The sequence below is a fragment of the Limulus polyphemus genome, unplaced genomic scaffold (assembly GCF_000517525.1).
Source record: "Limulus polyphemus unplaced genomic scaffold, Limulus_polyphemus-2.1.2 Scaffold1129, whole genome shotgun sequence".
NCBI classification, from domain to species: Eukaryota; Metazoa; Arthropoda; class Merostomata; order Xiphosura; family Limulidae; genus Limulus; species Limulus polyphemus.
Window position 1 is genome coordinate 207,635 of NW_013666739.1, and position 12,107 is coordinate 219,741.

The following is a 12,107-nucleotide window of genomic DNA, read 5'->3' on the forward strand; positions in this document are numbered from 1 at the left end:
CTTTCTAGTCTTTCAATGCTAGGGACGGCTAGCGCAGATAGCCCTCATGTAGCTTTGCACTAATTAAAATAAAAAACATTTCAAATTACATATTTATGGACTGAATTCGTTCTTAGGTACTAGCAATTTATATAAGCATTTTAAGTGGGCAAATGCTACTTTCTCAATTTTTTTAGTTTTTTTAATACTTTGGCAGATATTAAATTAAAGGAAAAGGTATATTATTGTATAAGCATCTTCTGGAAAATAATATATGAAGCGTACAAATTCAGATTATCAAAATCCAGGATGGAGAGTGTACAGTATCTGCATATAATCATCGAAACGTTTCCTTTCTGGTTTAATTTCAGATTATGCTTTTATGAACATTACTGCCAAGTAAAATTATTATTTTATTTGTCATAATACATTAGTATTAGGCCTATTACCTTTTTAAACACTACAATCTTAATCTAGTTCTTTAAGGATGTTTAAGAACGTATAATAATAGTATTCCAACCACATTATATTTGTCATATCGATTGTCGACGACGCGTTTCACTCAATCCAGAGCTCTTCAGGCCGCCTGGGATACAACAAACACAGTAGTGGTCGTAACACTATTTGTATAAACAATTTGATATAAACAACAGTTGTTATAGTGTGTTCGCTTTTTACAAGTCGGAGAAAGACGTTTAGAATTATACTTGTCATAAGACATTAGTATTAGACTTATTAAAGTTTTAAACACTACTAATATGTTATGACAAATATAATTGTAATCATTCTTCGTTGGCTTGTGAAGACAATTATCGTTTGAAAACTAATATCTTTGTATTATTACCAAGATCACCCAAGTAAACGGTTTCATCCATTTTTTAATACTTTTATTATTGTTTGTAAAATGTAAAAAAAATACGGGAAAATCTAAAATACTGAAACGACTACTTTTTTCACAAGTAACCATTTTTCAAACTGAATAATATCCAGATTATACCTAAAATGAGTCAGATTTGTAAAGAAAATACAGATTCTATATGCAATGTAACGCGATGTGTTAACCAAGACATTAAACTGTGCTTTTCTTTAAAACTTTAAAGAGACTCACGAGTTCATGGAGTTAAATGCAATAATCACATTCTGCTGACGAGTATCATGGTTAGACCTATAACGAGCCCCCCCCCCCAAGTGGCACAGCGGTATATCTGCGGTCTTACAACGCTAGAATCCGGGTTTAGATACCCGTGGTGGGCAAACAAACAAACCCATAACGAACTTTAACACGAGAGGGAATGTCTTTAACTTTTTAATATCAGTCTACTTGTAAAACACTTTCCAAGCATAAATAGTTACATTAGTAAATATGATGATATAAAAAATAGCAATACTGCTGGTGAATACATGTTGATTATAGCCTTTAGAGCATTGATATTTATGATCAAAGTTGTAGTAACTCAGAAAATAATAAAATCAGAAGCGCTAAGTTCCGTGGAGTAACGCATGTCTAACGTGAGTTTCAGGTGTTCTATTACAAATATTCCCACAACTTTCTACAAAGGAGTTATTAATAACGTAACCAAATAAAGCAACTTTGTGTGAAGCTTTTACAAAGGATTAATAATTTGTTCTGAAAGTTAGGTTCACACGTTTGTAGTTATTTATGTTTAAGATACAGTACGTGTAATTTTAAACTATTGACGATTAAGATGGAAAACTGTATAGAATAACCTTTCTCGTTCAAGTTAAAGTACCAAGTACCTACAGCAAAACTGGGCATATTTAATCCCACATAAAAGTCTATGCACTTAGAGATATGAAAGAAGATTATATTTGATGTACAGAGAAAGACATTTTTGAACCATTATTTCAAATATTTCGGTTAGTCATGAAATGGACAACTTTGTTGTTAGATGAAGCATACCAAGGAAGATAATATTTATGTCAATCACTCTTAAATAATTAGAAAAACATGTATACCCACATCTTGCACACTTCAGGTGTTATCGTTGATATCTATTATTTTGAAATTCCAGATGGCAGCGTCAGACTTCCAAAAAGTCTTCAGTGACCAAAAACTTGAAAGTAAGGATCAATTTGTCAGGATTAACGTCACGAAGTATTGTTTTGTTCAGGGCTACTACTAGGCTCATCCATCCCTGATAATTTTCTGGATACGTGCACGACCACAATCTAAAGCCCACTAGGTTTCCGAATCGAAACTCATTTGTAAGAGCTTTATGAGCACCAATTTCTCCTAGCGGTAATTCACAAACCCACGATGGTCTTTCTTCATTAGGACTAAAATTAATTATTTATCTAGACAGATTTTGTTTTACATCTTCACCCGAGACAGTAGTGAAGACGAAAGATCATTTCCTCGAGTGTGGACAAATTGTTCTGACGTTTCATTGTTATGGAAACCTTTTTTGGAAAGTACAGCTATGTTTCCAAAGTGATGCTTGGCAAAAAGTTTCCATGGCTTGGATTACATTTGATTCCGTATTGAAATCTATGGTTTATTACAGAGGCATTAAGAAATGTTCTAATATTTAATTTAGTTTTCAGTGAGTTAACAATAACAATAATAATAGTATAATTTCCTTCAATTAATTGTAATATAATATTGGAATAGAATCGACTTAATTAGGAATATGTGAACCAAGACTAGTCTGTTGTAATTTGATGAGTGAACCAAGTTTAACATTGAATTACTTCAATGTTCTTAAGCCTATCCTAATAACACAGGCTTGCGATGGTTTTATTGTATTGAAACGTTCAAATGTTCCACAGTAATTTCTGCACGCTGAAGCCGAAAATGATATCCATTTTTCTCCATCACGTACAGATTTTTCACAAAACATCATATGTACTTTGACATAAGTGAATCACATTTTGTTATGCTTAAAATGTTGACAACCACTGGATATAAATTTCTCTAGACCAATCGCGACGTGAGAGTCTTATTGATCGTTCTGGAACCCACGATAAACACACCCCCAGTACATAAACGGTTAACATGCCGCAGGACGTGTCATTTCTGGATAATATTTGTTTTTGCGTACACTTTGACATTATTTTTTTCTATTCAATATTATATATTCGTCTCTGTTTGTTTGTTTATTTTTAATTATGCACAAAGCTACATAAGGGCTATCTGTGCTCTGCCCATCACGGGTATCGAAACCCGGTTTCTAGCGTTGTAAGTCCGCAGACATACCGCTGTGTCACTGGGGGGCATATTCGTCTCTATGACAACAAGCAGTTGTGTAAATGACCCAAACATATTCTGTTATATTTGTGGTAAATTTATTGTAAAGAAACAAAGGCAAAACATTACAGAATTCGTCAATCAAGCGTATTACGCTTATTTTGGAATAAAACTTGGGGACCAAGACAAATCATGGGCTACGCACTAAGTTTGCACCGTTTGTGTCGAAGAGTTGAGACAGTGGACTAAAGGTAAGAAAAACGTGTAACGTGCAAGGCTACAACACTCGAAATAAAAAGGAAATTTCTTATCCGAACCTTCAATCTGCTATAAGATCTGTTGCTCAAGAACCTGATGTAATTATACCTACTCCACCAGAGTTTATTGATACCGTTTCATCTGATTCTGAATCTGATTTCAATAGAAATGATGATAGGAATTGTTTCAATCTGAAATGCCTGGTGAACCACAACTTTTCACACAAGGTGAACTTTATTATTTGGTGAGAGATTTGGGCCTCCCATAGGATTCTTCAAATATTTTAGGGTCCAAACTTCGGCTAAGAACTTACTTTTTCCAGGGACATCATTTTACTGGTACAGAAATTGTGAGAAAGAGTTATACCATACTTTTCGCTGGAAGGTTCACTGATTTATTGCAACAATATTGCTGAATTAATACCAATGCTAGGAGCTGCAGTCTATAAACCAAGTGAGTGGCAATTGTTCATTGATTATTCCAAAAAAAAGTCTAAAAGGTGTTCTCCTTCACAATGGTAACATATTCATCTGTTCCTATTGCTCATTCAGTTCACTTGAAGGAAACGTATGAAAATCTGAAAATTCTTCTTAATAAGGTCAAATACAAATAACATGGTTGACTACTTTGTGGAAACTTAAAAGTCCTTTGTATGTTGTTGGGTCAACAATCCGGTTATACAAAGTTTCCATGTTTTTGTGTAAATGGGACAGCAGAGCACGAAATGAGCACTGGATAAAAAAGCAATGGCCACGCAGAGTCAGCCTGATACCACGATCGAAAAACATTGAACGTGAAAGTTTGGTTGACACAAAGAAAGTCCTATTACCTCCACTTTACCTAAAACTGGGCTTAATGAAGCAGCTTGTAAAGGCCTTAGACAAAGATGGTGACTGTTTCGAGTATCTATGTGGGCAATTCACAGCTCTTTCAGAAGCAAAACTTACAGAAAAAATTTTGTTGGACCTCAGATTAGGAAATTGTCTTCGGATGAACAATTCAAAAGGACAGTGAGGAAAGTTGAAAAAAGAAGAGTGGATTGCCTTTAAAGATGTTATTGACAATTTTTTAGGAAACAACAAGGACCCAAATTACGAAAATATTGTCAATAACATGCTCGATAAATTCAAAGAGTTAGATTATAATATGAGCTAGAAAGTTCATTTATTACATGTTGACTATTTCCCTGTCAGCGAAGAACAACGGGAAGATTTTCATCAAGACATCAGGGAAATGGAGAGGAGGTATTAGGGAAGGTGGAACATCAGCGTGATGGCTGATTACCGCTGGTCATTGAAACTAGATGTCCCAGATGTAATACATAAAAGAAAGACCAAAATACGTAGTTTTGAGACTAAAAGACGTACATTTCACACAAAAATCGGGATGAAAGACGATGCATATTAGTTCTTTCCTTTTCTTTAGGTTGTTTGTATTTTTGTTAACAAATATAACAAAAAATATCCATTGTGGTAAACGAAATAATAATTTGATCTAAGTAAAAATTTTTTTCTTCCCGATTTGTAAAAAAATTCTAACGTGATAGAAAAAAACGAATATTATTTTCGAAATCTGCGTAGCTGAATTATGGACAATTTGTTATTAAAACCAAACAACTTTTATGAAGTTTAAATTCGCAGGCCTGCGTAATTATCTTGACGTGTAGAGGACTTAGGGTAGTAAAGTTCAACAAATTAGATTAGTTTTTAATACCCGCCAAAGCACAAGATATCCTTCATCCACCAATCTCATGGAGAAAACCGGTCGGCAGCAACCTACTGATATTTTTTGTATATTTTATGGTTATCTACCAATTACTTAATTTTTTTTTATTTAATTAATTTTTATCATAATTAGTTTTATATTAAGCTCCCAATGTCACTAAAATGAGATTTTGTTCTTAAGATAAAGAAATGGAGGTTAAGATTGTTAATCGCTGCTCGACACTATAGCAAGAGGGAAAATAAACGTAAGTCTAATCTAGCGTCAACAGCATGCTGTACAATTGCACAAATTGAGCAACTTTATGCAAGTGAAGTACTGTATTCTTAAGCTAATTCGAGAGTAATTTAAATATTTATGAATAATTAAGAAGAACATTCATATTTTAACTACATTCATTGAGTACAAAATCTATAAAATCTCCGATCTGTGTTTGGGTTTATTAATACCATTACCAAACAACACCTGACCCACCACACACATATATTTATGATTGTAACAATACTACTTTATTAGATCCTATGAGTTCGATGGTTCTTATCTTTTAAATAAATTACAACTAGCTGACAAATCTGTTCAACGCTGAATCCCCAGTTTGGTGACAATTGGTCCAGCTTTTCTCCAATAATAAGCAAGCACACACACACACATACGGACGTTTGTCAAGTAATGTTTTGGATATAATGTTATATAATATTTTAAAGTCATCGAAGCAGATTTTGTCAATCATAGTTTTATCTACTCCAACTAGGTAGATTACGTTAATCATAGTTTTTATCTACTACACCTAAGCAAGTTTCGTTAATCATAGTTTTATCTACTCCAACTAGGTAGATTACGTTAATCATTGTTTTTATCTACTACAACGAAGCAGATTTCGTTAATCATAGTTTTTATCTACTCCAACGAAGCAGGTTTCGTTAATCATAGTTCTTATCTGCTCCAACTAGGTAGATTACGTTAATCATAGTTTTTATCTAATCCATCGAAGTAGATTATGTTAATCATAGCTTTTATCTACTCCAACTAAGCACATTTCATCTGTTAAATTTTTATCTACTCCATCGAAGCAGATTTTGTTAATCATAGTTTTTATCTACTCAAAAGAAGTGGATTTCGTTAATCATAGTTTTTATCTACTCAAACGAAGTGGATTTTGTTAATCATAGTTTTTATCTACTCCATCGAAGTAGATTATGTTAATCATAGTTTTTATCTACTCCATCGAAGTAGATTACGTTAATCATAGTTTTTATCTACTCCAACTAGGTAGATTACGTTAATCATAGTTTTTATCTACTCCAACGAAGCAGGTTTCGTTAATCATAGTTCTTATCTGCTCCAACTAGGTAGATTACGTTAATCATAGTTTTTATCTAATCCATCGAAGTAGATTATGTTAATCATAGCTTTTATCTACTCCAACTAAGCACATTTCATCTGTTAAATTTTTATCTACTCCATCGAAGCAGATTTTGTTAATCATAGTTTTTATCTACTCAAACGAAGTGGATTACGTTAATCATAGTTTTTATCTACTCCAACTAAGCACATTTCATCTGTTAAATTTTTATCTACTCCATCAAAGCAGATTTTGTTAATCATAGTTTTTATCTACTCAAACGAAGTGGATTACGTTAATCATAGTTTTTATCTACTCCAACGAAGCAGGTTTCGTTAATCATAGTTTTTATCTGATCCAACTAGGTAGATTACGTTAATCATAGCTTTTATCTACTACAACTAAGCACATTTCATCTGTTAAATTTTTATCTACTCCATCGAAGCAGATTTTGTTAATCATAGTTTTATCTACTCAAAAGAAGTGGATTTCGTTAATCATAGTTTTTATCTACTCAAAAGAAGTGGATTTCGTTAATCATAGTTTTTATCTACTCAAACGAAGTGGATTTCGTTAATCATAGTTTTTATCTACTTCAACTAAGTAGATTATGTTAATCATAGTTATTATCTATTTGTTTGTTTGTATGTTTGTAATTAAGCACAAAGCTACACAATGGGCTATCTGTGCTCTGCCCACCACGGGTATCGAAACCCGGATTATAGCGTTGTAAGTCCGCAGACATACCGCTGTGCCACGGGGGGGGGCTTTTATCTATTCCAACTAAGTACATTTCATCTGTTATAGTTTTTACCTCTTTCAACTAACCAAATTTCGCGAATCATAGTTTTATTTACGTCAACTAACGAATTTGCGTTAATCATAGGTTTATCTACTCCAGCTAAGCAAATTTCATTAATCATGTTTTTAAATTGTCACAACTAATATAACTAAACCATAACTAGCAAACAAATATTAGATTATTTCTTCTGTCGAATTCCCCAGTGGGACAGCGATGAGTCTAAGGACATACAACACTAAAGTCCGGGGTTAGATTCCCCGAGGTGGACATAGCAGGAAGTCCAATTCTTTGCTCTAAAGCAAACAAATAAATTATCCAAATGATCACATATCGGGAAAAAAAGTAAGCTATATAAAAAGCAATTAAGGTTTTACTTTTCCAGCTAAGTTGATTGCCTCAGTCATAGTTTTTACCTGTTCCAACTAAGTATTTTTCTTCAGTTATAGTTTCAAAAAGCCACTAGATGGAGTGGTTCAAATTTCATTACCTTGTAGAAATAGTGGGTGGGTCGTCTTAGAGATACAGGTTCTTTTAGCAAGTTTTCCGTAACGTAAAGACATCATTGTAGTAACATATCCCATCATATAAGTCTTCATATCCTGTGATGAGAAAAGGTACAAAGAAAAAAATTAACCAGATACTAACAAAAATCTACAACTATCGTGATTAATTAAGTTAAAATAGACGAAGAATCTTTTAGCTATGTTTTTCTGGATATTTTATATTCGTTGTTTTATTGTTTCGTTAACTACTTTTTATCCACATGTGAATAAAATGTGTCTTCCTTAGCTAGAGAAGTGCTTCAAATTATTTTCACCGTCCTACACGGATACCTTCAGTTAATCTATTCATTGCTAGCCGGTTCATTTCTTTGTTTCTATCATTAGATATAAGAGCGTATTAATCAATAGGCTTTCAAGGCTTGTGCCTAGAGCGAAACATTTTGAGGAGCACATCTTATAGATAAACATTTTGTTTTTAATTTCAAAAAATATTTAATAAAAACAAATTTCATTGCATTTTAATTTATTGGTGTTTTTGTGTTGGTGGATAATTGTCCTGGTGAGTCATTCGAGAAGGATCTAAATGCGGACCTAGAGCGTCAGTTAACCTTAACATGCCACTGATTAGATCAAAAACAATTCGTGATATAATTATTTTATGTTCATTGTTCACATTGTGCCATAACCATTACTGTATAACTTAGATAAGGAGTGGCTGATAAATTATCGATAAAAAATCTTCTGCGGTATTTCACGCAATGGGTGTGTCACGTTTCCGCTAACTAATGTTTTGTGGGCAGCACAATTAAATGCGTTCAACTGAAAAACCTAATAGAAGAGGTTCTTCGTAAAACTGCGATAGTTACAGATCTGAATAAAATTGAATAAGAAAGTGAAAAATTCAACGCCAAAGATTAAATAAAATACATCATCAAAATGAGGTTTCCATTTGAAAATATAATACGTTTTGATGAAAAAGATGATCAATTAATATTCTTCATTGATTCACCATTGATGTTGATCATCGTCTCATTTTGGATAAATTATAAAATCTAACAAGATATCATGCCAATGTAGACGAAAACATCTATACTCTAAAAGCACAGCATACATAAATTTGTATTGTTGGTAAAATACTAATTCCAACATTAGTAAGTTGTTAATAACATGTAGTTTTCGAAGATGGGTAACAACAAGCAGGGCAACTAAAAAGAAAAAACAGCTAAAAATTGTAACAAAACACTTTGGAATGATATATTCTACATTAGTAGTTCCCTCGTTAATTCATCAACTAAATGTATTTCCTGACATAAAACTCCTTAAAGCACTGGATCCATAACTGTGATACTGAAGACAGCTTAAGGTCGTGTACCAAAGAATATTTATAATCATAAATTTGATTTTCTTTGTGCAAGGCACCCAGTAGCTCAGTCTACAGGCTTCAGACACTGTCAAAGGATATTTATAGTCACAAATTTGATGTTCTTTGTGCAAGGCACCCAGTAGCTCAGTCTACAGGCTTCAGACACTGTCAAAGAATATTTATAGTCACAAATTTGATTTTCTTTGTGCAAGGCACCCAGTAGCTCAGTCTACAGGCTTCAGACATTAAAAATCGGGTTTTGATACGCGTAGTGAGCAGAGCATAGATAGTCCACTGTTTAGATTTGCCCTTAACAACAACAACAAAATAACTCTATGCAAGAAAGCATAATATTTCTATAAGAACAGCAACCACTAATGATAAGGAACACCCTATGGTGTTATTCACAAGGAAAAAGCACATACCACATGAATCCAATTCTTGGTAAAATGTTTGATTAACTTAGAAATAGAAGAAGACATAGAAGGATACATATTAGAAACCTTTGCGTTTATATTCAATTTTAATTTTCACATATTTTGAATTTAAACTTTTACGTTGCATTTTAAAATCCAAGAAAAAGTTTATACGTGATATAAGATAATTGTTTGGTATGTTAGGCTAATTAAGATTATTATTTAGGTACGATATTTTCTACGTAATATTTTCATATCTAATACCATAAAAATGTCTACCCAAGAAGTTGATTAATATTAAGAATAATTGGTTTCTTGCTACGGTGTTTTAATTAGAGAAACCTGTAATATTTCTTGTAGTAAAATCTAACCAACAAGGATTTTAAAAGATAAAATATTTAGGATTAAACAATCCTAGATAGTGAATTTAATCAGTCTTTTTCTGGCTTTTGCAAACTTCAATGCTTAAATTAATTATTCGAATTCGCCGTACATATTAACGTAACAACATGCAAATTATTGAAATTTGATTTATTTATTGCATTATCATAGATTTTTAGGACTACCCAAGTTATTTTCGTAGGATAGTCTGTTAAAAATGACATAATCAAAATGTGGAACTATAATGAATTTTATTTTTAGTGAATTTGCACACAACTCTTATGTTTATCGTAACATTTAAGTATGGACGACGGGAATAATATTACATTTTACTTGACCAATACTTCATTTGTGTTTTTACTACTATATTTCTTGTTTTAAAATGATGATGCAAGTTACTAGAATTATTTACAGCAGTGTAAAACACGAATTTGCACATAACTCTTATGTTTATCGTAACATTTAAGTATGGACGACGGGAATAATATTACATTTTACTTGACCAATACTTCTTTTGTGTTTTTACTACTATATTTCTTGTTTTAAAATGATGATGCAAGCTACTAGAATTATTTACAGCAGCGTAAAACACGAATGTTTACCTACATTAGCATGATTTACTTAGTATCTCAACTGTTCTTTTCATGTTATGCTTTTGAAACTCTTTTTTAACTCTAATTACAGATAAATTCAACTTTATAATGGAGCTTGGGTAAGGAATAAACAATGTAAAGTTTCATAGTTTAGTGTTTATTGAAATTTAATTGAAATTATTTATTTATATAAATTATTAAATTCGGCTTACTCACTAGGTTATTCCCATAAAAAGTAAAATCACGGTTGCTTGAAAAATAGTCCACATAAGTACAATCATGGCTGCTTGAAAAATAGTCCATAAATGTACAATTCCGGTTGCTTGAAAAATAGTCCACATAAGTACAATCATGGCTGCTTGAAAAATAGTCCACATAAGTACAATCATGGCTGCTTGAAAAATAGTCCATAAATGTACAATTACGGTTGCTTGAAAAATAGTCCACATAAGTACAATCATGGCTGCTTGAAAAATAGTCCATAAATGTACAATCACGGTTGCTTGAAAAATAGTCCACATAAGTACAATCATGGCTGCTTGAAAAATAGTCCACATAAGTACAATCATGGCTGCTTGAAAAATAGTCCATAAAAGTACAGTCATGTTTGTTTGAAAATTAGTCTACAAAAACACAGTCGTGACTGATTGAAAAATTAGTCCTTGATGGTTAGCTTCCTCCCTGTACTCACACTTTTATTATTCATCTTACACTGCGAATGATATTCTTTATCTACTATAAACTACAGCTGACACTCTATCCAAGACTCTTCGTTCCACGCTTTAATTTAATGATTATTTTCTTCTCGTGTTGACCTAATTCACTAACCTAAGGCTTTTGATTATATTTTCGTCGAAATAAATTTTAGCCAAAAACATATTGAATGCTAAGATTATATGTTAAACTACTATAAAGAAGAAATAGTACTTTCCAAACCACCAAATGACAAAACCGGATTGACAACTCCCATAGAAATGTTTAGCTTAGCATTCATTTAGTAAACCAACACGGAAACGTGCAAAATGTGTAATAAAAATAATATGTTATGATTCCGTTTTTAGCACACTAATAACTATAATGTTTTGAGTTAAACATTCCACTTTCAGCTGTCAGTAAAAAGCACTACGTAGACAAAACCAATAAGTGATATCTCATAAAGTTAATGTTAATAATAAAGTTAATTCCTGAAATTAATTTACTGTTGAAAGGTAGTTATTAAATACTATAACTTCTACTTTAATTTATGCTCCCTTGATACTAACACACGTTAAATCCTCAATAAGGTAACCACCCCCAAAAATTATAGTTGGATGTTTTATGAAATCTATTGTAGTAATACTACCAAATGTAGGAACAACGGTCACAATGTGTTAAGTGTTTACGTTCCTTTATAGACCGAGTTTGTCCACAAAGTCAGATAACATATATAAAATTTCTTGCTGTGTGAGCTAATATATATAAGAACCACTACCAGATAGCTTGTCTATTCGTTTTACACAAGTAAGTTCTTCTATTTTTCTTGCTGTGTGAACTAATATAT

At 32.3% G+C, this 12,107-nt stretch overlaps 1 long non-coding RNA gene across 1 annotated transcript in view; it reads right to left on the bottom strand.

Moving 5' to 3' along the window:
- LOC111086477 overlaps positions 1 to 12,107 on the bottom strand; it is a 41,834-nt gene that overhangs the window by 21,370 nt on the left and 8,357 nt on the right. Inside the window, exon 2 of the long non-coding RNA XR_002611192.1 lies at positions 7,799 to 7,910. This is a non-coding gene — a long non-coding RNA (uncharacterized LOC111086477). The remainder of the gene's footprint in view (positions 1 to 7,798; positions 7,911 to 12,107) is intronic.